General features: G+C 47.4%; 1 long non-coding RNA gene and 1 pseudogene across 1 annotated transcript in view; both read left to right on the forward strand.

Annotated features, from left to right (window-relative positions):
• LOC146870419 (uncharacterized) overlaps window positions 1-25667 on the forward strand; it is a 225697-nt gene extending 200030 nt beyond the window's left edge. Inside the window, exon 4 of the long non-coding RNA XR_014977022.1 lies at window positions 24691-25667. This is a non-coding gene — a long non-coding RNA (uncharacterized LOC146870419). The remainder of the gene's footprint in view (window positions 1-24690) is intronic.
• LOC146870421 (uncharacterized) lies at window positions 1594-4298 on the forward strand (annotated as a pseudogene).
• Window positions 25668-26705: the final 1038 nt, after the last annotated feature.

Consider the following 26705-nt stretch of genomic DNA (forward strand, 5'->3'; position numbering starts at 1 on the left):
CCTTCTCTCAGTCTTGGTGTGGTGGAAGGAGGAGGCAGGGCAGGCAGATTCAAAGCACGCCATGGAGGACAGCCTGGGCAGCAGGTGCCAATGAATGCCTTGCATTAACTCTACCCTTGCCCTGTAGGACAACAGGCTCCAGGCCAACGGCATCAGAGTCAAGGATGGCCAAGCACATACTCTCCAAAAGTCAGAAAAGTGACGTTGTTGGGGCTAGGGTGGCCATGTCAGCAGCAGGCAATATCCATGGAAGATGCCGTAACATGCACTTGTGTCCAATGGGGAGATGATTGAAGATCTTGCCATGCTTCTCTGCTTGATGGCTGTGCTGGAGCAGGACCACTCTCGAGTAGTGTCTTTAAATCTGTCTAGCATTCCATGACAATACTCCCAATGTTGTGATGCCGGATCTGGGGCGGGAGGGAACGCACGTGGATCTCTTGTTATTTTCTGTGTGGTGAGTTGTGGTAGGCCGATGCATTAGCCGTGCTCACTGGAGAAAGCAAGATGGAGGAATTTGAAAAGGAGGTGCCCACATCAGCTAGTCCACCTACGGAGTGGTGCTGGCCTGGTTGGGCACACCTCCTAATCTTACTAATTTTCCTGCCTGTCTTGCCACCAAAAAGTGGGGTTAGGAAGGGGGGGGGGGGGGGCATATCCGCTATCTGGAGAGGCCTGGGTAGCACAACAAAGACGGCAGGGCCTTTGAAGCCTCCCACCCTGAAATGCTTTTCCTGCATGGAGGAGGTGAAAACATCGCCGCCCAGAGAAGGCTTTGTTCACGACCTCTGAGAGCAATAGCTGTCACCTCAGGAGGTCAGAAACTTGTCTAGCGTGGCTGGCTGGTCAAGACCAATCAGTCAACACACTAGTTGTCGGTAGGTTTTCAGGGGGCACCTCTAAGGTGCCCTCTGGGGTGAATTTCTCAATAAATCCAACACTGACATCAGTGTGGGTTTATTAAGGCAAGATATTTGGTACTAAACATCTGGGGGTACATTTAAGCCATCATGTGGCTGGGGAACTCGTAATCATGAGTGTCCAACCCTTGTACACGGTATGGCTTCCTGGTGCACTTGTGGTACCCATGAATAGACTTAGATACCACAGGTGCACAACCACTTACACAAATATGCCAACACATGGGTATAGTGCACCCTGCCTTAGGGCTGTAAGGTCTGCTGTGGGGTGAATTACCTATACAACACATGCAGTGCTTTGCAGGCATGCAACACAGGGATGTGTGTCATGTTCGACTCTTCACTTTTCTCGACACCAAGACACGCAGGCTGCAATAGCAGTTGTAGAAAAACTGTATCCTTTGGGCAGTATTGTGTCATATAGACAACTTCTATTCTATTACTCTCTCATACAACACACAATCCTCTCATACCATTCCACACGGTACATACACAAGAAGTTTTCCCACAGATAATCTCAACACCTATGGTTCTAGAAAGATATGAATCGAGGAAGGAAGTAAGTAAGTAAGTGGTTCATTGAATTTTAAGGAAGCACTGTCTGGAACCAAAACAGCAAACCACTAAGAAGGGACCCAATCTTAAAACCATGATTAGAGAGCAGCAGTGTGGAATGGCGGCAAGAGCTTTCTCTGTGGCTGTGGTTTATCCATTTGTCACTTGCTGCTGGACCATCGTGTCAGGCACAGCCACTGCCAAATGTGATATCTACGAGTGGGAACTGCTGGGGATCCCAGGAGTGTTAGCCCCAACCTGCTTTGGATTTCCCTTGGAGGGGTTCAGGGTCTTCAGCAAATGCAGCAAAGTGAGGAACATGGAGGTGGATCTAAGAGAGGTTCCAATGGACGTGGACACCCTCTGCCTGGTGTTACACGTGCCAACCGTCCCTACAGGCTTGTTCTCTGGGTACGGGAACTTGACCCGACTATCTGTATGGATCATTTCATGTTTCTGCAAGAGCCTTCAATGGTGTTGCCAACCTGAGATATCTGGGAATCAATGGAGAATATATTTGGCATGTTCTAACCGTAGACATGGATGATCAGGTGTTCGGCGGATTGGAGAACCTAACTCGATTGGACCTCAGAAATGTCATTTTTGAAGATTTGCAACAACATCTTTTTAAACCCTTACAGAGAATACAAGTGATAGCCTTTTCTGAGAATGAGGTTCGTAGACTATCCAGCCTGACTACTATGCTTCATTCCCTGGCTTCTCTGAGGACCCTGGAAATCAAGAGGAATGGTATTGTTGCAGCTCGGGAGGTGGACTGCATTAGCACAAGCAACCTCATGAAGAGCTCAGTTTTCTCGTCAAGGATTTCCACCCTCGATTTGACAAGCAATGACCTAAAAAGTGTGGACGAAAATGCATTTTGCAACTTCCCTTATCTTACTGTCCTCAAAGTAAACGCCACTGGTCTCAAGGTCATCGAGCTTCTACGGTCTGGAATAATAAAGAGCATTGAAATGCTGTCCCTAAATGCTATGAAAAATCAGGACTATCTGAAGATTAAAGATGTCTGCACTGTGGTGTCTCGGCTGGGGGTCAGGGACTTGACAGTTGCTCAGAACTTTATTTCAAGACTTCCCGCTGAAACCTTTGAAGGATGCTCCATACTGGTGTCTCTCAACATGTTTGGCAACCTCCTTAGAGCTTTCACGAATGATATGGCAAAGAAACTGCTGAACCTGAGGTCCCTTGTTCTCTCTAAACAAGATAAAAAGCCTAGACCTGTGTGCACCTGGGACCCCCAATGTTCTGTCCAACCTCACACACCTGGATCTGTCTTTCAACCTCATCACCAGTATCGGCTCCGAGCGGCTCTTCTGCCTGCCTAATCTGGAAACACTGGATCTCAGTAGCAATTACCTTGTGTCCCTGGAAAAGGATGTCTTTGTTGGTCTCGACAGGCTGTAATCTCTGCAGCTGGACTACAATAAACTCTTTATGCTTGAACTTCTATTTTGATCACTTGAGTAGTGTCAAGGTGCTGGGCCTCAGGGGAAATTTACTGAAGGATGACAATAGCTCCCTGATCGCACTGAACCAGCTTCGGGAGCGATCCATCACATTTGAGACTCATGGTAAATTTGAAATCAAACAGAAGAAACTCACTACTCTCACCTTGGAAGCAAAGTTTGCAATAACTCTGAAATGCACTAATAACTGCAGTTTACTTGTTTTCCTTAACATTAGTGCTCCAGTGATTTATATTGACTCATGCAAGCACCCGCCCTTCAAATTCGTGAAAGAACTTCACCTCCATGAGAACAATTTACATCTTCTCCACCTAAGAAATCTAAAGTTAGACCTAGAAAATGGGTTCCTGACTCCAGAGCAGCTGTTCTGGAACCTGACACACCTTAGAACCCTGATCCTGGAGGATTCTGGGATAGAGCACTTTACAGCCACCATGTTTAGAGACCTTATCTCTTTGGAGCTCTTAATCTTCAAGTCCCAGCCTGTGAAAACCCTGCAGGAAGGTCTGCTCGACCACATGGAAAGTCTGCACTACATCTATCTAAAGGATGTACCTCTGGATTGTTTGTGTGATCAAGCCTGGATCAGAAGATGGGTGACCACCCACCCCCAAGTGAGAGTGCCTAAGCTGGAAATTCAGACATGCTCTCTTGGGCCACAGAAGCTGAATTTCCTGATTTTTTTGGGAAAAAGACTGCAGCTTGCTGATAGGTTACCCACTCTTCATTGGGACTTTCTCCTTCAACATGTTGTTCCTGATCACGACCCTGCTGTATCACAAGGTGCGCTGGTACCTCCTGTATCTCTTCTACATGCTCAGGATATGGTGGAACTATTGTGAGCGACACGACTGAAAGAGGCAATATGACTTTTACGCCTTTGTCTCTTATAGCAGCTGCGATGAGGCTTGGGTTACCCGCGACTTTCTGCCCAACTTGGAAGAGAGGGGACCTCCGTTCTTTAAAGTGTGTCTGCATGGAAGGGACTTCGAGGTGGGCAACGTCATCTTGGATAACATCGTGGACAGCATTTATAGGAGCCGCTGGGTAGTGTCTGATCAGCCGCCATTACCTGTGCAGCCACTGGTGCTCCTTGGAGGTGCGGATGGCCACATACCGCCTTCTGGCAGACAGGAGGGATTCCTTGGTGATGGTGTTCCTGGAGAAAGTCTCCACGAGGAGCCTCTCCCGCTACCACCAACTGGCCAAGCTGGTGAAGAAGAAAACCTACCTGGAGTGGAAGGAGGACTTGGGCCAGCGGCCTCTGTCCTGGGCCAGACTACACAAAGCCATTGGATGGGATGGAGCTGAGCAATAGGACATCATTGTCAAATGAGACAAACTGGTCATAGGACGCATGGGCAAGAGCAATGCCTTAAAAGAAGAGAGACACCACCTCACTTGAGAAGATATGTATGGGAGAGAGAAGGAGCTCACTAGAAAAGAACATCGATGTAGCAAATCATGAAGAACACAATTTTGATAACTCTTTTTGTGTCCTGACTACTTTGTTTCTCTAACCCAGCAATTAAAACCATGCACTAAGAAAAAGTTTGGCAGTTGTATATATTTATTAATGTGCATTTTGATAGATTGAATTTAAAAGGCATACTCACTGTACTCACTGTTGTGGACCGCTGAGGATCAAGTAATGCACCGCCTCTGATCTGGCTAAAGAAGATCTGATTCTGTAGCTAAAAGGTGTCCTGGTACTTAGTTACTCAGTGTTCCTGGTTAACTCCTCCTTAGCCCTGTCCATGCTGTGCCCAAGCCGAGGTGGATGTAAAATGGATCTGAGAATAACAAAAACAACTTAAGCCAAGGAGAGTGGTGGTGGTGGTGCTGCTGGCCGCTGATTATCCCTCTTTTCCTCCCCTCGCATGTTTTCCTCCTTCCCCTGCTTTGCGATGGCGCTTGAGAAGATGACGACGTGTCTGGTGAGTAGCAGAGGGTGGAGAATGCTGGAGTTGGAGTGGTTGGAATGGAGCTGGTCTGTTCTCTTCATAGGTTGAGGGCAAGCCTTGTAGCATCTATCAATGTCCGGATGCACATTATTGATCCTGTGATTAGTGACTGAGTATCAGGAGTGGAGAATGCACACTTTTCACACTCATACACACAGTGCGACAAGCTATTGCGTTAGGGCTTCCGCTCACGCCATCTTGAAACCAGGCACCAATTGTGGATTCTCCTGCTGTTTTACCTAGGAGACATAGAAACCCTACTGTGCCAGATCCCAAATGAAAGGCAAGGAGACAAGAGTAAACTGGTGAACTGGTGAACTAGTGCAGAGTGTTGAAGGAGTCAGAGGCAGGGCAGTGAGAGAACGTTGAGGAAAGAGTGGAGATAAGGACAGCAGGAATGTAGAGTAAATGTGATAACAGAGAAATATGTAAAGAAGTGAAGATAGGGGGAAAGGACTGTAGAGGTAAAGATTAAGGGAGATAGTAGAGACGTATACAAGGATAATTGTAGAGAAGCATGGGGCATATTAACAAGCGGCAGTGATAATTATCGCTGGCCGCTCTTAGCGTGAGTAATTTTATCGCCGGCTATTGCAGGAAATTATCGCCATGCTAGCGTTGAATTAACAACACATAGCGCAAGGGCGATAATTTCCCAGCGATAGCGATGTTTTCCATGGAACATCGCTGGTTTTACAGCGATGTTCCATGGAAAACAGCGATAACCTTGCTGATACGACCATGTGGTCGTATCAGCATAATCCACCCCCAATGGTAAATATAGCTAAGTCTGCATTTTAGCAGACGTTAGTTTTTGGAGAAAACAGCTGTTTTCTCCAAAAACTAACGTCTGCTAAAACACGTGGGCAGCCTTGTAAATATCGCAATGTGTACATCAGCGATATTTACAAGGTTGTACTGCCCAGTGACGCCCACTTTGCATCTCGTTAGAGATGCAAAGGGAGCCATCGGGTAAAAGGGTGCTAACATGCGCTAATGCATGTTATCACCCTCTTGTAAATAGGGCGGAGATATGGCCCTTGTAAATATGCCCCCATGTAAGGTAGTGGAGACAGGAAATAAGGACAGTGGAGGTAGAGAGTAAGGTTAATAGTAGACGTATACATAAAGACGTGGAGATAGCAGAAAAGGGGAGCTGAGGTACAGAGTAAGGATAATGGTAGAGAGGTATACAATGTAGTGGAGATAGTAATTAGGGGCATCAGAGATAGAGAGCAAGGATGATACTAGAAAGGTGAGTAATGTAGTGGAGATAGGGGTGAAGGACAATGGATGTAGATTAGAAGGGTAATAGTGGAGCAGTACATAACATAGTGGAATGGGAGAAAAGAACAGCAGAGGTAGAGAGAAAGGATGATAGTAGAGAGATACGTAATATAGCGTAGATAGCAGTAAAGGAGAGTGGAGGTAGAGAGTAAGGGTGATAGTAGAGAGGTGTCTAATGTAGAGCAGATAGGAGACTAGGACAGTGGTGATAGAAAGGTGTCATAGTGAAATACGTAATATAGTGGAGATAGGAGATAAGGGCAGTGGAGGTAGATAGTAAGGGTGATAGCAGAGAGGTATGCAATATAGAGGAGATGGGAGATAAGGGCAGTGGAGGTAGAGAGTAAGGGGCATATTTACAACGAGGCGATAAAAAATTATCGCCGCTTTAGCGATCGTTTTCGGCCGAAAAGCGGCGATAATTTTATCGCTATATTAGCAAGGTCACGCTAACGCGTGAAACCTTGCTTTAGCGTGGGGATTTCTAACGCCCAGCTTTGCATCTCTAATGAGATGCAAAGTGGGCGTTCCTGACCTGACATGATAGGAGAAATGTCGCTAAGCGACATTTCTCCTAGCGATAACACCTGTAATCGCTACTTTCCTAACACCTGCATTATCGCCGGTTGTTGTTGATATGCCCCTTCGAGTGATAGCAGAGAGGTATGTAATAGCAGATAGCAGAGATAGCGGTAAAGGAGAATGGAGGTAGTAAGAAAGGGTGATAGCAGAGAGGTGCGTAACATAGTGGAATGGGAGATAAGAACAGCCAAGATAGAGAGTAAGGGTGATAGCAGAGAGATATGTAATATAGCGGAGATAGGGGTAAAGGAGAGTGGAGGTACAGAGTAAGGGTGATAGTAGAGAGGTGCGGAATGTAGAGCATAAAGGGGTGAAGGACAGTGGAGCTAGAGAGAAGGTGTGAAAGAGAAATACGTAATATAGTGGAGATAGGAGATACGGGCAGTGGAGGTAGAGAGTAAGGGGGATAGTAGAGTGGAACAAAATATAGTGGAGATGGTAGATGAGGGCAGTGGAGGTAGAGAGTAAGGGTGATAGTAGAAGGGTACGTATAGTAGTGGAGATATGAATTAGGGGCATCAGAGATGGAGAGTGAGGGTGATAGTAGAAAGGTGCATAACATAGTGGACATAGGGGAAAAGGACAGTGGAAGTAGAGAGCAAGGACGATACTAGAAATGTGCAAAACATAGTGGAGATGGGAAATATGTACAGCAGAGGTAGAGAGTAAGGGTGATAGTACAGAGACACGTAATGTAATGGAGTTAGGAGATAAGGACAGTGGAGATAGAGGGTAAGGGTGGTAGTAGAGCGGTGCATAATATAGTGGAGATGGGAGATGAGGGCAGTGGAGGTAGAGCGTAAGGGTGATAGCAGAGAGGTATGTAATGTAGTGGAGATAGTAATTAGGGGCATCAGAGATAGAGAGTAAGGATGATAGTAGAAAGGTGCATAACGGAGTGGACATAGGGGAAAAGGACAGTGGAGGTAGAGAGTAAGTGTGATAGTAGAAATGTACGTAATATAGTGGAGATGGGAGATGAGGGCAGTGGATGTAGAGAGTAAGAGTGATAGTAGAGAGGTACATAACTAGGTAATGTAATAGAGATAGGAGATAAGGACAGAGAAAGTAGAGAGTAAGTGTGATAGTGACAAGATAAGTAATGTAGTGTAGGTAGGGGATAACGACACTGATGTACAGTGGTCTGAAGAGATTCTCAGGTGGCAGGTACGCCTATATATTCAGGCAAAAATAGCGAACAGAGTAGTAAAAGGTCCTTTATACATTTACAGGTGATTAACAATACTGGATACGGTTTCAGGCTGCCTTGCTATGTTGGCCTTTAGGCAGGTTACTTTGCATTTGTTCAGTGTTCAGCATGTGTTGGACATAGGAATCATGATCTGTTCCTTTTTTTCATTACATCTTCAAAGCCTCTAGTCTAGCTAACATGTTTCATCAAGCATCACCGCCTAGACTTCCTCAGGTCTTAGTAATAATAATTCTAATAATAATTCTCACAAATGTCTTCGATCTCACCACAGTAACCACACTACAAAAAGTGAACAAAAAAACCACAGTCCCACAAGTGAGGTGTCATGTTCAATCAAACTGGTATATAATCTGCCGTAGTGTGAGTCGCAATTCAAGGTACCTTCAAATAGAATCACACTGTTAGTAACCGCAAACCAACATAATGTGTCTAACTTGACATATATACCCATGTGACTGAACATGACAACTCTTACTCTGAAAACTTTAATCCTTGTGATTACTATGTGCAAGAATTATTAGTACTCATGCCTTGAGGAAGTCTAGGCTATGATGCAAGTCAAAACACGTGTTGGCTAGAGGTTTTGTAGGAGTAAGTAAAATGAAGGAACAGATTGTGAATACTATGACAAAACTCTGCGTGCACTCCTTGGTTGTGCTAACAGAGACTAAGCAGTATCTTTTGGGGTTGTCTTGTACCTAAAAGGCATTTTGGGTTTCTCCTCATCGTACTCGTTGGAGCACATCAGGGGCATTTTCTACATACAGGGCAAGAACTTTTGGGATCTGTTGCACCGACATTGACTCTGGCAATCAACTATTTATTTATAATTTCTTATCTTGGATTCTACAATGGTTGGTGTCGGTTTGGGGGTATGAATGTGGTGTCTAGGGGTGTTGTGCTGTGGCTTTTTATTTCTATGGGGCTGATGCGACATCTTCAAATGTGGGCATGTGCTATGTAATTTATTTATGGGGATGAGTTTTGTGTTGGTTCACGGTCTGTGGCAACATCTTCTAGGGGTTTGGAAGAGATATTTTTGATATAGGTGTGGTGTTGTGAGGCAGTGTGGAAAAGTTAGCCTTTTCTAATTTGGCCGTTCACATATAGCCCTTTCTTCTCTTTTAGTCAGCATTTACTCTTTATTCCATAGCGTCGAGAGGCTTTCTACCAAGGTGTACGATTGTGATTTTAAAACGTATGATAGATGAGTAGGAAACATTTACAGATGTAGAAGTTGAGCGGCCATTTTGATTTCTAAGTTGACTGTTGGATCCCTAGTAAATAATAACACAACCAACCAGTGTGGGTAATGATCATATTCTTAGGAATTAGAAAGAGGGCATTTTAAGGTGTCGTCATTAGGTTAGGGTTAAAATTAAGATGTGAGTGTTATGGTATAGGTGTGGTGTCTTGAAATGACGTCATGGTGTTTCGCATTATCTTCTGTGGTTAAGAGTGTAGTGCTGTAGGATGGAGTGTTGTATTATGGTAATATTTGCTTTGGCTATAGATAATGTGTATTGCGATGTTGGCAGGGTGTGGAGGAATTATGTCCTTGGTATATTGATGTGGTGACTTTGAATGTCATCATGGTGTTTTGCATTATCTTCTGTGTAGGAGAGTAGGATCTGCTTCACATGGGTACCCCCACTTTTTGCTGGTGTTTCACTGTTTTTCGACCTTATTCTGGCTATGGCCCTGCTAATCGGGACCCCAGCCTAGCTGCTTCCTCTCTAAAATGGTTTCCATGTACATTAGGTACATTTCTAATTGGATTCTGGAGTGCCTTATAAGCCCCTAGTATATGGTATACTATGTACCTAGGGCATAGGTAGCTCAGAGGCCTACCAGGGGCTGAAGCATGTATTATGCCACCACTGGGAAGCACTCCAAAATGACACCACAGGTCTGCTACTGCAGCCTGATTAAGGTGGTGCTTGCACCCCTTACTGTGGTATAGGCTACCTATATCACTACCATTGCACACACATATAAAACCTATAAGTCACTCCTGTGGCAGGCCTTAACAATCCTGAAGGCAGAGTGCTTGGTTTTTATGTTAGAGGGTGCCCCTGCATGAGCAGAGCCCCTCCGCAGGGTTCGGAGTACCTCCTCTGATGCTGTTTGTTGTGCAGCCTGACCATATACTCTTAAGTGCATTATAACCTTGTGGTAAATGCTAACTTGGGGATGGCTGCACGGAAACATGTTGTGTTTGGTGTCAAACGCTTTGGAATACTACTGGAGTTCTGGCAGCGGGGGTAGCATTACACCCTTCTAGAGGGAGAGACATGTTCACACTGGTCTACCCGGTAAAGACTTTCTAAAGCCCTGGCATCACAAAATGGATGCCACTGCCACAGATACGGGTCTGGCCTCCTGCTGCTGACAGAAACTCCAGCAGGGGAGGCCTGGACAATAGGTTTCCTGTCACAGGGAGGTGTAACCACCTCCCCAGACAGGCTGGGGCTGGGCGGGAGCACTCTCTGGTGCTTTGAAGTCCTGCACTGGGGGCACACTTGGTGTCCCTGTGCATAGTCCAGTTCAAACCGGTTACAGGGGCTACCTGCCCCTGTTCTGGCACGAAACTGAACAAAGGAAATGGGTGTAACCACCCCTCTTTCCAAACCCTGACATAGGTGGATCCCTAGAGTATATCCAACCCCCTAACTTTGTATAAGTATGGGAACCCAGTCCTTGCGACTTTAGATTACCCTGGACGAAACTCTGCAACATATATCCTGGACCTTCGACGTTCTACTTTAACTAGAAGACTGAAGAAATCTCCCTTGGGGTCAAGGAGTGACTCCCCTGCTTGGCAGGCACCAAAGAAGCAATTGTCCGGTCTGCAATTCTGAAGCACCCACCGGACGCCGAAGTCTCTGCATCCCCAGAGGTGGATTTTCAGACTTCCCCGAGGCTGCCCTGAGTCCACAACAAAGCTGAGGCCCGTGGCTATCGTGGGTGATGTGGAATGTGACCCCTGGACACCGTGATCTTTTGCTGATCCATCATCTTCCTGGTCTTCGTCAAAGTTGTGCTCCAAGTAGCCCCAGCCTTGAGCACCTCCTGCACCGAAGATTTCTGGCCTCCACTCCACGAGTGACCCGTGGGCTAGTTTCCAGTGCAACCGCTTGAGGCTCCTTTGCGATCGCTAGCCCGTTGGCTAGTAGGTCCCCACGAAGGCAACTCCTCTTCTGATTGGGCTTTCCTGGTTGCTCCAGATGTGCCCCGACTTACCCTCACTGGGTGAGTCCCCCAGACCTTGCTGGTCTGCACCAACATCCTTTCTCTGATTCCAAGTGACTTGCTGTTGCCAAGGCTTGTTGGGTCCAATCTGGTCGCCGACACCACAAGACTCGATAGACTTCGTGGTACAGCTCGAATCCAGCTCCTGGTTGTCGTCGACGCCTCCTGGACGTCGTGGCCGAAGTGTCAAGACACCCATCAACTCACCTGAAGCCCCCGACATCTGTGGGCATTGGACTATTGTGCACTTGGTCACTGCTAAGTGACCCAGACTCTGTCCCCTCTGCTTTCAGGTTCTTTCCATCCTTGATCCGGGCTTGGATCGCTTCGGACACTTCTCCTCTTCACGGCAGCAGCATTTCTTGAGCAGCTTCCATTGAAATCAGCGACGCGACCCAACACCATTTGACACCTATGCACCCGGCTTCCCTGGGTGAGGTAACTCCCGTGGGGGTTGGCCCTAGACACCTGTAAGTCCAAAAGGGTTCGCTCGTAGACATCCTCTAAGTGTCCTTAAACTCTTAAATTCCAACCGCGACTTTCCCCATAGAAGTAAACGGCGATTCGCGGCTGTGTTCTCACACTGCACGCGTCCCTTGTGGGTCCCCTGTGTCACTACCTTGGGTGGTTCCTTGTAGTCCAAGCACTTCTACAGACTCTAGGCCTTGTGTCTAGTTCAGTCGTGGTTCTTATACCACTTTATTGGTATATGGTTTGGTACGCCCCTAGGGCCCAAACGTGTATTTGTGCTAATACTGTTGATTACTGACTTGTAACTTCAGTACTTCAAACTCTAGCCTCATAAAGAGACTAAAGGGGTGTGTTTTTATCTTAAATACATATATTTTAAATATATACCTGGTGTGGTTGTCCTTTCATTTGGTCATTCAAGAGATTATAGACTGGAGAAACATCCTTTACCACGCAGTCAATACCACGATTTGCCTTTACAATGCAGTCACTACTACGACTGCTACATTACCCCATGTTCCTTTCCAGCACAAATCATTACAGTCTTGGAATGTTATGAGCATGTTTTGCATTATCATCTATGGTTAAGGGAGTGTTGTATTATGGCATTATATGCTTTGTTTATTGATATTGTCATCATGGCATTTCACATTATCTTCTGTGGTTAAGGGTGTGGTGAAATGGGATAGAGTATTGTATTATGGTATGTAGGAAGGTGGATATCTGACTATGGTTACCCCCAAATTTTTGCCTAGTGTCTAGCTGGTTTTTCGACTTAGTTGGCCTGAGATCCTGCCATTCAGGCTCTCAGGCTATCTGCTCTCTCTGTAAAATGGACTCCATGTACCCTAGGTACATACCCAATTGGTTGGATCACCCTGTCAGCCCCTGTACCAGTGTACACTAGGTACCCAGGGCATTGGTGTATCCAAGGCCTGCCAGGGGCTGAAGCATGTATTATGCCACCCCAGGCTTGGCCTAACAATCTGACACAACTGGCTGATCACTCAGCTGGGGTAAGTTGGTGTAATCACCTCTTACTTAGGTGTAGTATACCTATACCTAAACTTAAATGGGACACCTGGTAACCTATAAGTCACTCCTATGGCAGGCCTTAACAATCCTGAAGGCAGAGTGCTTGGTTCCATGTGAGATGGTGCTCTGGCATGAGCTGAGCCTGTCTGCAGTGGTCGGAACAACTTCCTTCTACTGTTTCCAGATATCGTCATACCATATACTCTTAAGTGCATTATGAACCTCGCGGTTAAATGCTATCTTTGGTTTGGCTTTATCAAAACATGTCGAGTAAGGTGTCATACGAATTGGAATACTAACCCCTCGCCAATTCTGGCGACGGGGTTAGCATTCCACCCTTCTAGAGGGACACGACATGTACAGTACCTGAAACCCGGGTAAAATCAGACATAGCCTCAGCTCCACAAAATGGATGCTGCCACCACAGACACAAGTCTGCCCTCCTGCTGCTGGGAGTCCTTCCAGCTTGGGAGGTGTGGACAAAGGGTTTCCTGCCAGGGGAGGTGCGTGCACCACCCCAGACAGGATTTTGTGTATTGGTCAGGTAGGGCTTGAAAGAAACCAGACATGCCTGTGGCTCACAAGGAGCCTCGGTGCATATGCCAGTTCAAACCGGTCCTGGGGCACACCAGTCCCGGGCCTGGGGCGAGCTGGACAAAGGATTGGGGGTGTAACCACCCCCCTTCCTGGTCCCACCCTTAGGGAGGGACCTAGCAGGTAGTCCGGCCCCTAGAATCCGCTTAAAGGTAGGAGCTGTGTCCTAAGACTTCGGACATCCTGGAATCAACTTGAAACTAAGAAGAAGACGGGAACTTCGACATTCTGCTGCACAGAAGACTGAAGAAAATCTCCCCTGTGGTCAGGGAGTGACCACCTTGCTAACGCAAGCACCATCCAGCGAATCACCGTCTGCTTTGCCGCCGCCTCCCGCCGGAGCCCGAGCCCAGAGACTGACAAGACCTGGACCTCCAGACCTCTCACCGCCCGATCCACAGTCCCTGAAAAGAGGAGACCCGTGGAGGCACCGAGACACGTGGAGCCAGCCATCTTGAAACGACTACGACAAGCTGACCAGTGCAACAACCGAGGCTCCCTCCAAGTTGTGCTTTGGGTCCTGAGAAGCCCAACCCTCGAGCAGCATCTGCACCAAAGGTGAGCCCTCCAGCATCTCCACGATCTGCGTGGGGCCCTTCTGCATTTTGCCACTCGACGCGCCTAACCGGTTGCTGGCCCGCTGGCTAGTGGCCATCTTGGCGACGAAATCTACGACAAACACCGCTGGTCTGGTTGCTCCAGACTGGCCCTTGCTCCCCTCCAAAGGAGCAATCCCTCTGACCTTGCTGGTCAGAACCAACAGCTGATTTCCGAATCCTCCTACAATTGCTTTTGCCAAGGCTTGTTTGCTTCGATCAAGTCGCCGACACCGCCGACAGCGAGAGCCTGCGTGGGACAGCTCGTGAGCCGACTCCTGGACGTCGTCGACCTCCAGGGACCACGTGGCTGCGGAGACAAGCTACCCCTCATCACCTGTTTGCACCCGACATCGCCTGGTACCCACCTGGTGCCACGCTGGTCACTGGCTAGTGACTGTGAACACTGTCCCCTCTGCTTACAGGTCTTCAACATCTCCGATCCACTCTTGGATCCACTGCATCTCTTCCCGACCGACCGCCTGCAGCATCTTTGTCCCAGGCTCAACGGAACAGATAGAAGAAACCCGACGCACTTTGAGGCCTATGCACCCGCTTCCTGTGGGTGAGGTAAAGCTGGTACTCCGGTGCCCATGTGTAGTAATACATCTCTAGTGCCTGTGTTCCAAATCTTAAGTTCCTAGGTCATCCGGAAGATTCCTTTTGCAGTAACTTTGTACTTTTTACGCACCCATTGAAACCTATGGGAGCACGCGTGTGACTATTTGCTCTGCACACGCCACCCGTGGACCTCCTGGTCACTAACTGACGTTAGCTCCTTGTAGGCCCAGCGATTCTAGAGGCCCTAGGCCTTTTCCCTTTTCTGTTCGTGGTACTTATACCACTATTTTAGTATATGGTTTGAGTGGCCACCAGGGCCTATCCATATAACGTGCAACTTCTGTGTATTCTGTGATAATCTTGTTTGACGATTTGTGCTCCTGTGCTCATAAAGAGACTAGGGGTTACTTTGATAAATAAATACATATATATTTTGAATATATATCTGTGTGGTGTCCTTTCATTGGTATAAAAGGGGGTTGCATTTGGTAAAACAGCTGGCTTAACACGCTTCACGAGTTTAGCCTCAAAGACTGCTTAGCCTACGCTACCACTAGGGCAGCTAGTCCGAAAAGGTTGACTTACAACCACACCATAAGGGTTGCTTGGCATGGTACAAGGTGGTCACTAGAACTAGTGAACAGCATATACCAGGCCAACTTCTCACATTGGTGAGCAGCGGTTGGATTTGAGCTTGCTGTGTTTTACCATTGTAATCTCTTGGTTACCAATTGAAAGATCACATAGTTACCTGTAGGTACATATAAAACAAGATTAGATATACATAAGTTCTACTGAACTTAGTTGTTGTAGAGCAAAGGGAGTAGCACACCCTGACTACAACTACTAGATAGGTTTAGTAGGTAAACACAAGTGTAGGTAGATTGCAACACATCCACCCACACTTAAGAGCAATGGCCGGGGCAGAGGGGTCCACTGTACCCATCTCTGTTGAGAGTGACCCCCAGAGGGCAACATCCAGCTTTGCTACCCTTAACCAGAATGAGCTCAGGCATTTGGCAACTCTTAGAGGCCTTAAACAGCCCAAGAACCCTACCTCTGCTGAGCTCAGAGAACTCTTACAAAATGATGAGAATCAGAGAGAACTCAGGAAAGCTTCCCAGTTAGCCCCCTTAGGGTCAGGAACAGGAGGCCCCCCTTCTGAAGATGCCACAGAGGTACCCCCTTTCAATAGTCACCCCTTAGATGGGATGCCTACCACAGAGGAAGAAAGTGATGGGGATACAGATGTGAGTGGGGATGAAGGGAGAACTAGCCCAGTGCCAAGTGTTATACTTGGCCCAGCTAAACTAAGGCTATTGGGGACTGACAGTGGGTTCACCCCATTGGATCTCCCCAGTGGACTTAACACAGGGCTTGGAAGGCAAAGGAATCGCTCAGGTGACTCCAATGCTTCCCATGGCTCTAGAGGCTCTCAAGGTCACTCCAGAAGGAGACTGACCACCCCTCAGAGGAGGGAACATGAGGCCAGAATGCAGGAAGCCCAGCTGAGGATCAGGAAGCAGGAGCTAGAAGTAGCCCTGATGGAAGAAAAACTGAGCAAGGCTAGGCAGCATAGAGAGAGTGGGTCTATACCCACTGGTGGCAGCAATGTCCCTAGGGACAAAGATAGGGTCTTTGACAATAGGAACCTGTCCAAGATTGTGCCCCCCTACAAAAGTGGGGATGACATCCACAAATGGATGACTGCTCTTGAGAGAGCCTGCAAAGTGCAGCAGGTTCCTGAAGACCAGTGGGCAGCAATCTTATGGCTCTCCTTTGAGGGGAGAGGCAGAGATAGACTCCTCACTGTTAGAGAAGAGGATGTCAGAAATTACAGAGTCCTGAAGAGTGTCCTAGTTGATGGGTTAGGCTTAACCACTGAACAGTACAGGTTAATGTTCAGAGACACCCAGAAGACACAGACTCAGGACTGGTCTGAATATGTGGAATGTGCCACTAAGGCTTTGGAGGGTTGGTTGCTGGGAAGTAAGGTGTCTGATTATACAGGATTGTACAATTTGATGATGAGAGAGCAGATTTTAAGTAATTGTCAAAACCAGCTTCTCCATCAACACCTGGTAGACTCAGATTTGACCTCTCCCCAAGAATTGGGAAAGAGGGCAGATAAATGGGTCAGGACCAGGATCAGGCCTAAAAACCAGGGTGGTGACCAAAAGAAAGATACCACCAAGCCTCAAGAGAAGGGTGGGGATAAAGAAAAAGAGAAACCTTCCTCAGGGCCCCAAAACTCCACACAGGGTGGTGGGTCCCAAGCTCCCTCCTCTACCACAGCTAAAAAGCCCTACTGCCATGAGTGTAAAACTCCTGGGCATTGGAAAACTGACAGCGGTTAGCCTTTTACTTTGCCAAGACACACCACAGGTAGAGATTCCCTATGGTGGAGACCCTCTGATACCCTTAGGGTGAGGGATTGCTTAGTGGACCATGAGACAGGGGGTAACCATGCCAGTGCTGGTTCCTCCTTATATGGCCACTTGGGCAATATAGGCTTACCTGGTCAAGGTCAGCCTTATCTCCCTTCGTTTGGGGGGGGGTTGTGTAGGAAGGTGGATATCTGACTATGGTTACCCCCAAATTTTTGCCTAGTGTCTAGCTGGTTTTTCGACTTAGTTGGCCTGAGATCCTGCCATTCAGGCTCTCAGGCTATCTGCTCTCTCTGTAAAATGGACTCCATGTACCCTAGGTACATACCCAATTGGTTGGATCACCCTGTCAGCCCCTGTACCAGTGTACACTAGGTACCCAGGGCATTGGTGTATCCAAGGCCTGCCAGGGGCTGAAGCATGTATTATGCCACCCCAGGCTTGGCCTAACAATCTGACACAACTGGCTGATCACTCAGCTGGGGTAAGTTGGTGTAATCACCTCTTACTTAGGTGTAGTATACCTATACCTAAACTTAAATGGGACACCTGGTAACCTATAAGTCACTCCTATGGCAGGCCTTAACAATCCTGAAGGCAGAGTGCTTGGTTCCATGTGAGATGGTGCTCTGGCATGAGCTGAGCCTGTCTGCAGTGGTCGGAACAACTTCCTTCTACTGTTTCCAGATATCGTCATACCATATACTCTTAAGTGCATTATGAACCTCGCGGTTAAATGCTATCTTTGGTTTGGCTTTATCAAAACATGTCGAGTAAGGTGTCATACGAATTGGAATACTAACCCCTCGCCAATTCTGGCGACGGGGTTAGCATTCCACCCTTCTAGAGGGACACGACATGTACAGTACCTGAAACCCGGGTAAAATCAGACATAGCCTCAGCTCCACAAAATGGATGCTGCCACCACAGACACAAGTCTGCCCTCCTGCTGCTGGGAGTCCTTCCAGCTTGGGAGGTGTGGACAAAGGGTTTCCTGCCAGGGGAGGTGCGTGCACCACCCCAGACAGGATTTTGTGTATTGGTCAGGTAGGGCTTGAAAGAAACCAGACATGCCTGTGGCTCACAAGGAGCCTCGGTGCATATGCCAGTTCAAACCGGTCCTGGGGCACACCAGTCCCGGGCCTGGGGCGAGCTGGACAAAGGATTGGGGGTGTAACCACCCCCCTTCCTGGTCCCACCCTTAGGGAGGGACCTAGCAGGTAGTCCGGCCCCTAGAATCCGCTTAAAGGTAGGAGCTGTGTCCTAAGACTTCGGACATCCTGGAATCAACTTGAAACTAAGAAGAAGACGGGAACTTCGACATTCTGCTGCACAGAAGACTGAAGAAAATCTCCCCTGTGGTCAGGGAGTGACCACCTTGCTAACGCAAGCACCATCCAGCGAATCACCGTCTGCTTTGCCGCCGCCTCCCGCCGGAGCCCGAGCCCAGAGACTGACAAGACCTGGACCTCCAGACCTCTCACCGCCCGATCCACAGTCCCTGAAAAGAGGAGACCCGTGGAGGCACCGAGACACGTGGAGCCAGCCATCTTGAAACGACTACGACAAGCTGACCAGTGCAACAACCGAGGCTCCCTCCAAGTTGTGCTTTGGGTCCTGAGAAGCCCAACCCTCGAGCAGCATCTGCACCAAAGGTGAGCCCTCCAGCATCTCCACGATCTGCGTGGGGCCCTTCTGCATTTTGCCACTCGACGCGCCTAACCGGTTGCTGGCCCGCTGGCTAGTGGCCATCTTGGCGACGAAATCTACGACAAACACCGCTGGTCTGGTTGCTCCAGACTGGCCCTTGCTCCCCTCCAAAGGAGCAATCCCTCTGACCTTGCTGGTCAGAACCAACAGCTGATTTCCGAATCCTCCTACAATTGCTTTTGCCAAGGCTTGTTTGCTTCGATCAAGTCGCCGACACCGCCGACAGCGAGAGCCTGCGTGGGACAGCTCGTGAGCCGACTCCTGGACGTCGTCGACCTCCAGGGACCACGTGGCTGCGGAGACAAGCTACCCCTCATCACCTGTTTGCACCCGACATCGCCTGGTACCCACCTGGTGCCACGCTGGTCACTGGCTAGTGACTGTGAACACTGTCCCCTCTGCTTACAGGTCTTCAACATCTCCGATCCACTCTTGGATCCACTGCATCTCTTCCCGACCGACCGCCTGCAGCATCTTTGTCCCAGGCTCAACGGAACAGATAGAAGAAACCCGACGCACTTTGAGGCCTATGCACCCGCTTCCTGTGGGTGAGGTAAAGCTGGTACTCCGGTGCCCATGTGTAGTAATACATCTCTAGTGCCTGTGTTCCAAATCTTAAGTTCCTAGGTCATCCGGAAGATTCCTTTTGCAGTAACTTTGTACTTTTTACGCACCCATTGAAACCTATGGGAGCACGCGTGTGACTATTTGCTCTGCACACGCCACCCGTGGACCTCCTGGTCACTAACTGACGTTAGCTCCTTGTAGGCCCAGCGATTCTAGAGGCCCTAGGCCTTTTCCCTTTTCTGTTCGTGGTACTTATACCACTATTTTAGTATATGGTTTGAGTGGCCACCAGGGCCTATCCATATAACGTGCAACTTCTGTGTATTCTGTGATAATCTTGTTTGACGATTTGTGCTCCTGTGCTCATAAAGAGACTAGGGGTTACTTTGATAAATAAATACATATATATTTTGAATATATATCTGTGTGGTGTCCTTTCATTGGTATAAAAGGGGGTTGCATTTGGTAAAACAGCTGGCTTAACACGCTTCACGAGTTTAGCCTCAAAGACTGCTTAGCCTACGCTACCACTAGGGCAGCTAGTCCGAAAAGGTTGACTTACAACCACACCATAAGGGTTGCTTGGCATGGTACAAGGTGGTCACTAGAACTAGTGAACAGCATATACCAGGCCAACTTCTCACATGGTATTATCAGCTTTGGCTAGCAATGTGATGTTTTCAGACGCTAACAGGGTGTAGTGGCACTATCTCTTTGAGATATGAATGCGGTGACTTAGAATGTCATCATTATGTTTCATGTTATCTTCTGTGGTTAAATGTGTGGTATGATGGGACTGAGTACTGTATTGGAGAGGGTTTGCTTTGGATATAGAATTTGTGTTTTAGGATGTTGGCAGGATGTGGAAAAAAGCAAAAAGAACAATTGATGGACAGAATGCAGAACAATGTCATACATTCACCCCAGTACAGAGATCTGGGCCTAAATCCTTAGTGTTTTGGCTCACCATGCCATTCCAGTTTGGACCCAGCCATATGCTAATTAGCCTTGACCCTGTGCCCAATGGGAACAGTCCAGCCGGAACTGCCAGGCCAGGTCCTCCCTGGACTGGAAACAAGCATCCTAGGACCGGTTTCGGGCTTTCAGCCCTCATCAGCCAGGATAGCTTGACTCCAGTGGCATGGAGAGCACGGGACCCACATCTGGGCATACCCGTCCCACTCGGGGTGACAAATGCAAAAAGAACAATTGATGGACAGAATGCAGAACAATGTCATACATTCACCCCAGTACAGAGATCTGGGCCTAAATCTATTGTTTTTTTGCTCACCATGCCATTCCAGTTTGGACCCAGCCATATGCAAATCAGTCTTGACCCTGTGTCCAGTGAGAACCGTCCACCCCAAACTGCCAGGCTAGGCCCTCCCTGGACTGGAAACAAGCATACTAGGACCGGTTTCGGGCTTTCAGCCTTCATCAGCCAGGATAGCTTGACTCCAGTGGTGGCATTATCTCCTTGGGACATGGATGTAGTGCCAGGGAACATCCCCTGGTGTTTCACATTAACTTCTGTGGTTAAGGGTGCGATGTGATGGAATGGAGTGTTGCATTAGGGTATTTTCTGCATTGGTTATAGATATGGGGCCCAATTCATGAAGGTAATCTGAGACAAAAGTCTAACTTTGAGACTTGTGGTATTCACAGAGGTAATTTACGAGTCATATCTTCACGTCCTCAGTCGGGCTGAAATCCCCGCACTTGGGGCAGAATCCCCACACTCGGGCCAAAATCTCCACACTCAGGGCGCAATCTCCAGCTCGGGCCAGATGGACATTGCCTTCAATACAAACATATGTGGAAATGCTTACCATCCCCTCTGCTTCAGCTGAAACACTGCAGCTCAACAGCCAATCCCAGCCCTGCAACAAACATAAAAGCCGCGCTAACACATACAAACCCTTTCAGACCTTTCAACATGTCAATGAATGTGTTTGTTGCTCTCCCCCTTGCCATGCATCAAGAAGATTTGAGGAGGAGAAGGAAGAGAGAGGATTTTCAGACAAGGATAAACCTATTTGGGATGTCCAGCCAAGATGTCAGGGCCAGATACCGTTTCCCCCTAGATGTCATCTTGGGGGTGGTTTGTGAGTGGGAACAGGAACTTGACTCTGTTGCTCACATGCCATTCCCAGCCTATATTAAGTTACTTGATGTTCTCTATTTTCTTGCTATTGGGTTGTTCTAGAGGGTCTCCAGTGACTATGTGGGTATCTCAAAGGCAAGCCAGTCCCGATGCTTGCATCAGGTACTGAGCTGCATCAATAGGAGAACCCACCTCCACATAAGAATGCCCCATACACATGACCAGAAGGCAAAGGGTAGCTAGGGATTTCCCACTTCCCACGTGTGCTAGGTGCAATTGATTGTACCCATGTGGCTCTTCAGCCACCTCACCACATTGCACACATCTTCTGCAACAGACACCAATGGCATTCCATCAATGTGCAGGGTGTCTGTCATGCCAGTGGTAGAAGATTCATTGATGTGCATGCAGTGTTTCCAGGCAGCACCCATGACAGCTACGTATTCCGCAGGTCACTTCTTGCCCTGCGGATGGCTGTGGGAGAATTTGGCAACATGTGGCTACTGGGCAAGTACCAAGCACAAAACATGTGTGAAATGTTTAAATGTAATGTATAAATGCTTTCTCACAGAAGCAACAATTTTACAACAATATTCATCATGTCACATACACAGCCTCAACAGACACTGCATGTACCAAAGTATAGATCATGCACTGTACAGATGCAAGATGGACATGTTATCAAGTTCCCTAATACACTGTATCTCAGCGTAGGTACAGTAGGGCACACATACAAACTCAAGCCATCATAGAGCGCACTTTTGGTCTCCTGAAGTTGAGATTCAGATATTGTGACCGTGAAGGGGGAGCGGAGGGTGTGCTGCTACTCCCCTGATGTGTGCGAGATCATAGTAGCCTGTTGTGTTTTACACAACATAGCTTGAAGTCATGGCTTACACATACCTCTGGACTCTCAGCTACGTCTGAATCTGGGCAACCGGGCTATTGCACAGAACAGAGGGCAGGGTATGCGAGTCCATGATCTGCTGGTTAGCACTTTTTTCACTTGAGCAACCTGTTGTGTTACAGGCAACATGTGGTTTGCTGTCTGTTGGAAATGATGATAGTTAGACATTTAACACTCTGACCCTAAATTCCATCCCGAGACTACTTTGCAAACCACACTCAATGTATGTAATCAACAGCTCTTGATAGGAGTCAAAAGATTGTCCATGCAATATGTCATGTGCAAGATGTTAGCAAATAGTGTTGACAAAGTCCCTTAGGAATCCATTGCCTCAGAGGATTAACTATCCGTGCATGTGTGAGACCTCCCAGTATCTTTTGACAATGGGAGCTTGATTCACAAAGGGACTTAAGCATTGCCTTGTGGAGGATTTTCCCCCAACTTCAATGACTCCCCCACAGTTGAAGGGCCTCCACCATGAGTGATGAGGCACTTTAAGAATCAGGCCTCGTGTGTCTGGGGATACACAATACTGCTTTCCCTGACTTTGGTGTAACAATATAGTGTACACTGAGGGGAGCGCAAATTGTGCACTTCATGTACCATGATGCAAAGGAGAAAACTTTTCTGGGATGTGATGTTGTGTCTGGTCACACCCTTTTCCCTGTCCCAACTGTTTTTATGTCCTGTTCTACCATTTGTCTCACATTCCTAACGTTCCTTTTTGTAAAAATTGCATTGCTGCCCATTTTCAGGATCTCCGCTCCATATGTGGAGTCTCCGCTCCCTATGTAGAGAGTATGCCCTCAGGCAGGAGACTCTAAAAACGGTCTGGAACCCAAGATTTTCATATAGGAAATGTTAGGCAGGAAACACATCACAGGAAGTTGCTGGCAGACATTTTCTGTTCATTCTGAGTCATCCTGTGCACCAGATCAATTCCTCTGCCATCCTACTGCTCTGTACAAGCAAACTGCCCCCAACATGGCTGAGAGACTTGAGGAAAAGGCACCCCCTTTCACCGAAATGGAATTGGACCAGTTAGCAGAGGGGGTGCTAGAAAAGTACCCTCAGCTGTATAGGGGCCCAAGGACCAGCTGAGTAATGTAGCTAGTGCCAGAATCTGGACCACCTTTGCGGAGCAATGCGGTGCAGTGGGCGTGTATGACTAGCGGGGCAGGGCATGCCGTAAGAGCTGGAAGGACCTAAAACGCTAGTCCAGGTTGAAGGCCCAGGAAATATTGGGCCTGTCCTCCCAACACCATATGCACTGGCCCCGCCTCTCGCCGGTGGGTCCTGTGGGCAGGATGATCAACCCTCCATGCTCAGCTGGAGGAGTTTGAGCAGTAGAGAGCTGGTAAGTGCATTAACTGAAAGTTTGATGTGAGAGAGGACAGAGCTGTACCATCAGGTGTCCTATGTCTCCATTTACCTAATCTGTGCAAATGCAGCAGTCAGTATAAGGCCAAAGGCTCACTCTAGCACATAGAATGCACTGAGCTGTGTGCTTTCTGGAATCTGAAGTTTTTGAAGCCACCGTTGGAAAAGAGCCTCACTTGTGCATTTGTATGTAAAATTGCACTGGCAGCACCATTACTGCATTTGTATGTACATTTGCACTGGCATCACCATTACTGGTGATCCAAAGGCCTTATAATTGCTGTGTACGTTGGGTGAGGGATGGGACAGGCACTGTCCAACATGTGGATGAGAGGTCGTTGGGTGTTGGATGCAGTGAGTTGTATGCCTTTTGTGAATTTGGGTTCAGATTAAGACAGATAATCATGTGCCATGGAGTAAAGACAGACTTTGAGATCTTTGTCTCACTCTAAAATGATACTAACTTCTCCAAGGGGGTCCTCATATACACATCCTCCTTTCAGTGGCTTGTTTGTCATTTGTCTAGTTAAGGTAGCTGTAACAACTAGCCACAACTGTTCACCAGGGTACATCACCAACTAAGCAGCCTTTGAAGGAAAAATGTGGCACTAGACTGTGTGCTGTTGCGAGGGAATATCAAATTATTAGCCTCACCTCCTAATAAAGCTAATATCCAAGCCCTTATTTAGAGATATAATCTCAAATCTGCATTTGTGTTGTGTCATACAGTACTACACAGCAGTTGCCATTTGTTATTAAGTGTAACGATAAGAGTGCTGGGACTACATATCCCAGGATCATCCCAGAACCATCCGAACTGTCTCCCATCTCCTTTTGTTGACTGGCATTGGCAGATGACTTTGTAGCAATGACAGGAAACACAGATTACAAGAATGCTGAAGGTGAGGGCTGATCAGTACAGAAGTGTATACCTTCTAAATTCAAGTAAGATATCAATGTGTGAGTCATATCAGAACTTCACGGTGAACGTGCACATACTTTAGGCTCCAAGGCACTTCTATTTGGATAGTGAAATCAAAGGAGAACAAAGTTCTCATGTGGGTGTGTGTGGTTGTGACGTGCACAACCAATACATAATAATTTGTCTTCTATTTCAGTTGGCCCAGCTAGCCAGGATCAACAGGACCAGGACAAGGGGCAGAGCAGGCCATCCTTGGGCCATGGGCGGCCACGGCCTCTCTTCACAACTGAAGAGGAGGAGGGACCTTCAACATCTGAATGCAGGGGAAATTCTCCCAGCTGGACAGGGCCAGAACGCACCTTGAGTACAACAGATCGGGTGGAGGCTAAAGACATTGTGGGAGGAGGGTGAAGAACTGGGCACCTCTGGCCAGGGGGACGGTTCGATTCTCCCCCTGATAATCAATACCTTTTATTTGATGAGGTGTACCCGAGGCAGGTCACACCACAACCTGGGCCTGCAAGCAGGCACTCTCTGACTCTAGAGACCCCCGTTCCAACGGGGTCTCCAGCTGTATCCCCCGCCACTAGTCCCCCTCCAAGTGGCTGCCAGGAAGACCCAAGCAAAGGCTCTGACCCCAAGACACCACATCCCTCATGCCAGACCCAAACCCCTCCTGTATTGTGATTACTGTGGCTGCATCCTAGGAAGTGATGGGGGCACGTGAGGGGCAGCCAGACTTGTCATCTCAGATCATACTGCAGCTCTGTGGTGAGCTGCGTATGCTCCGAGGGGAAAGTGAAAGATCCATGGCCACCCTCATCGCGTCTTCCTTTTTTACAGAAAAAAAATGAAAAAGCATATGAAAACAAAATGTAAAAATTAAACAACATCAGCTCCTATTTTCTCACAGATCTGCATGGAACAAAATAAAAACAATAATAATATTACTGTATATCTCCTGCAGGTTTTGATACAAATGTTAAAAAAAAAACTCTGGAAAATGTATAAAGGCATTCATGTTGTCCTCATAATCAACTACTCAAATAAGAATAATGTGTTCATTTTTGGGAAAAAATAATTTTAAACATGTTTAAAACTTCGCACTTCTCTCTATGTCCTTTTTACACATTTTTATATGTAACTGAATGTGAATAAAAAAAATAACTCCCACCCCATCTCTAAATATTAATATCCATCATGCCATAAATATATGAATTCCTTTTTTATTTATTCTAAACCCATCAACTATTCACTATCTCTAACTATTTAAAACAAGCATTGGTAATGCATCGGTTTTGCCTATGTAATTAATAAAGAGCTGTTTTCATCAAGCATCGTCCAAAAAAAAGAAAGAGCTACCTGACGGATAACAAAATAAAGGAGAGAGGATTGGCGCAGTGGCCAGAGCGGCTGACTTGGGAGCTGGACATCCCTGTTCGAGTCTCGGCTGCGCTGTTTAAAATCCTGTGATTATATGCAAATCACGTAATCTCTCCAGGTAAGAAATTGTTATGTAAATATGCTGCATGAGTAAAAGGAAAAACGGTATGGAAATGTAATTCCACCAAATACGGATGTTAACAGTATTTTGGTGGGGGGAAACTGATAATAGAAGCAGACGAGGAACAAGCATCGGTAAATGCAGGAAAATATACTACAGCCAATAGAAATGGAGGAAAGGTAAGTGGCACACTCAGGAACCAATGAGAAGCCAGGAAAGAGAGGAGGTGGGATGTAAGTCCCTTTTATGTTTATATTGCAAACAATAGATTTTTCAAACAAAGCGCAAACACTGTGCAGGTGAAACCTAAAAATATACACAAATACCACTTACCTTACCTGCATAGTAAATTCCCCATTCTCTGTAAATGCAATGCACTGTTGTTTACTTGGTTTTAGACATTGATCTCTTGTTAAACTGGGTTGTGAATCCATGGGAATGGATCCACAAGGTAATTGGGAACCATCAATTGTACATTTAGATACACAGCAAAAGCAAGTTCATCCTCTACGCCGTCCCTGCTCCTGTGCACTGCAGAAGTATGAACTGCCTGGAGTTGCATCAACATACCTCTGCACTGCAGAAGCATGGCCAGGCTTCACTCCCTGCCACAGTGCCTATGCACTGCATAACTATGAACTACCTGAAGTTGTATCAACATACCTCTGCACTGCAGGAGCACGCCCAGGCTTCACTCCCTGCCAAAG

This window comes from Triturus cristatus, chromosome 1_1 (assembly GCF_964204655.1).
Source record: "Triturus cristatus chromosome 1_1, aTriCri1.1, whole genome shotgun sequence".
In the NCBI taxonomy this organism is placed as follows: domain Eukaryota; kingdom Metazoa; phylum Chordata; class Amphibia; order Caudata; family Salamandridae; genus Triturus; species Triturus cristatus.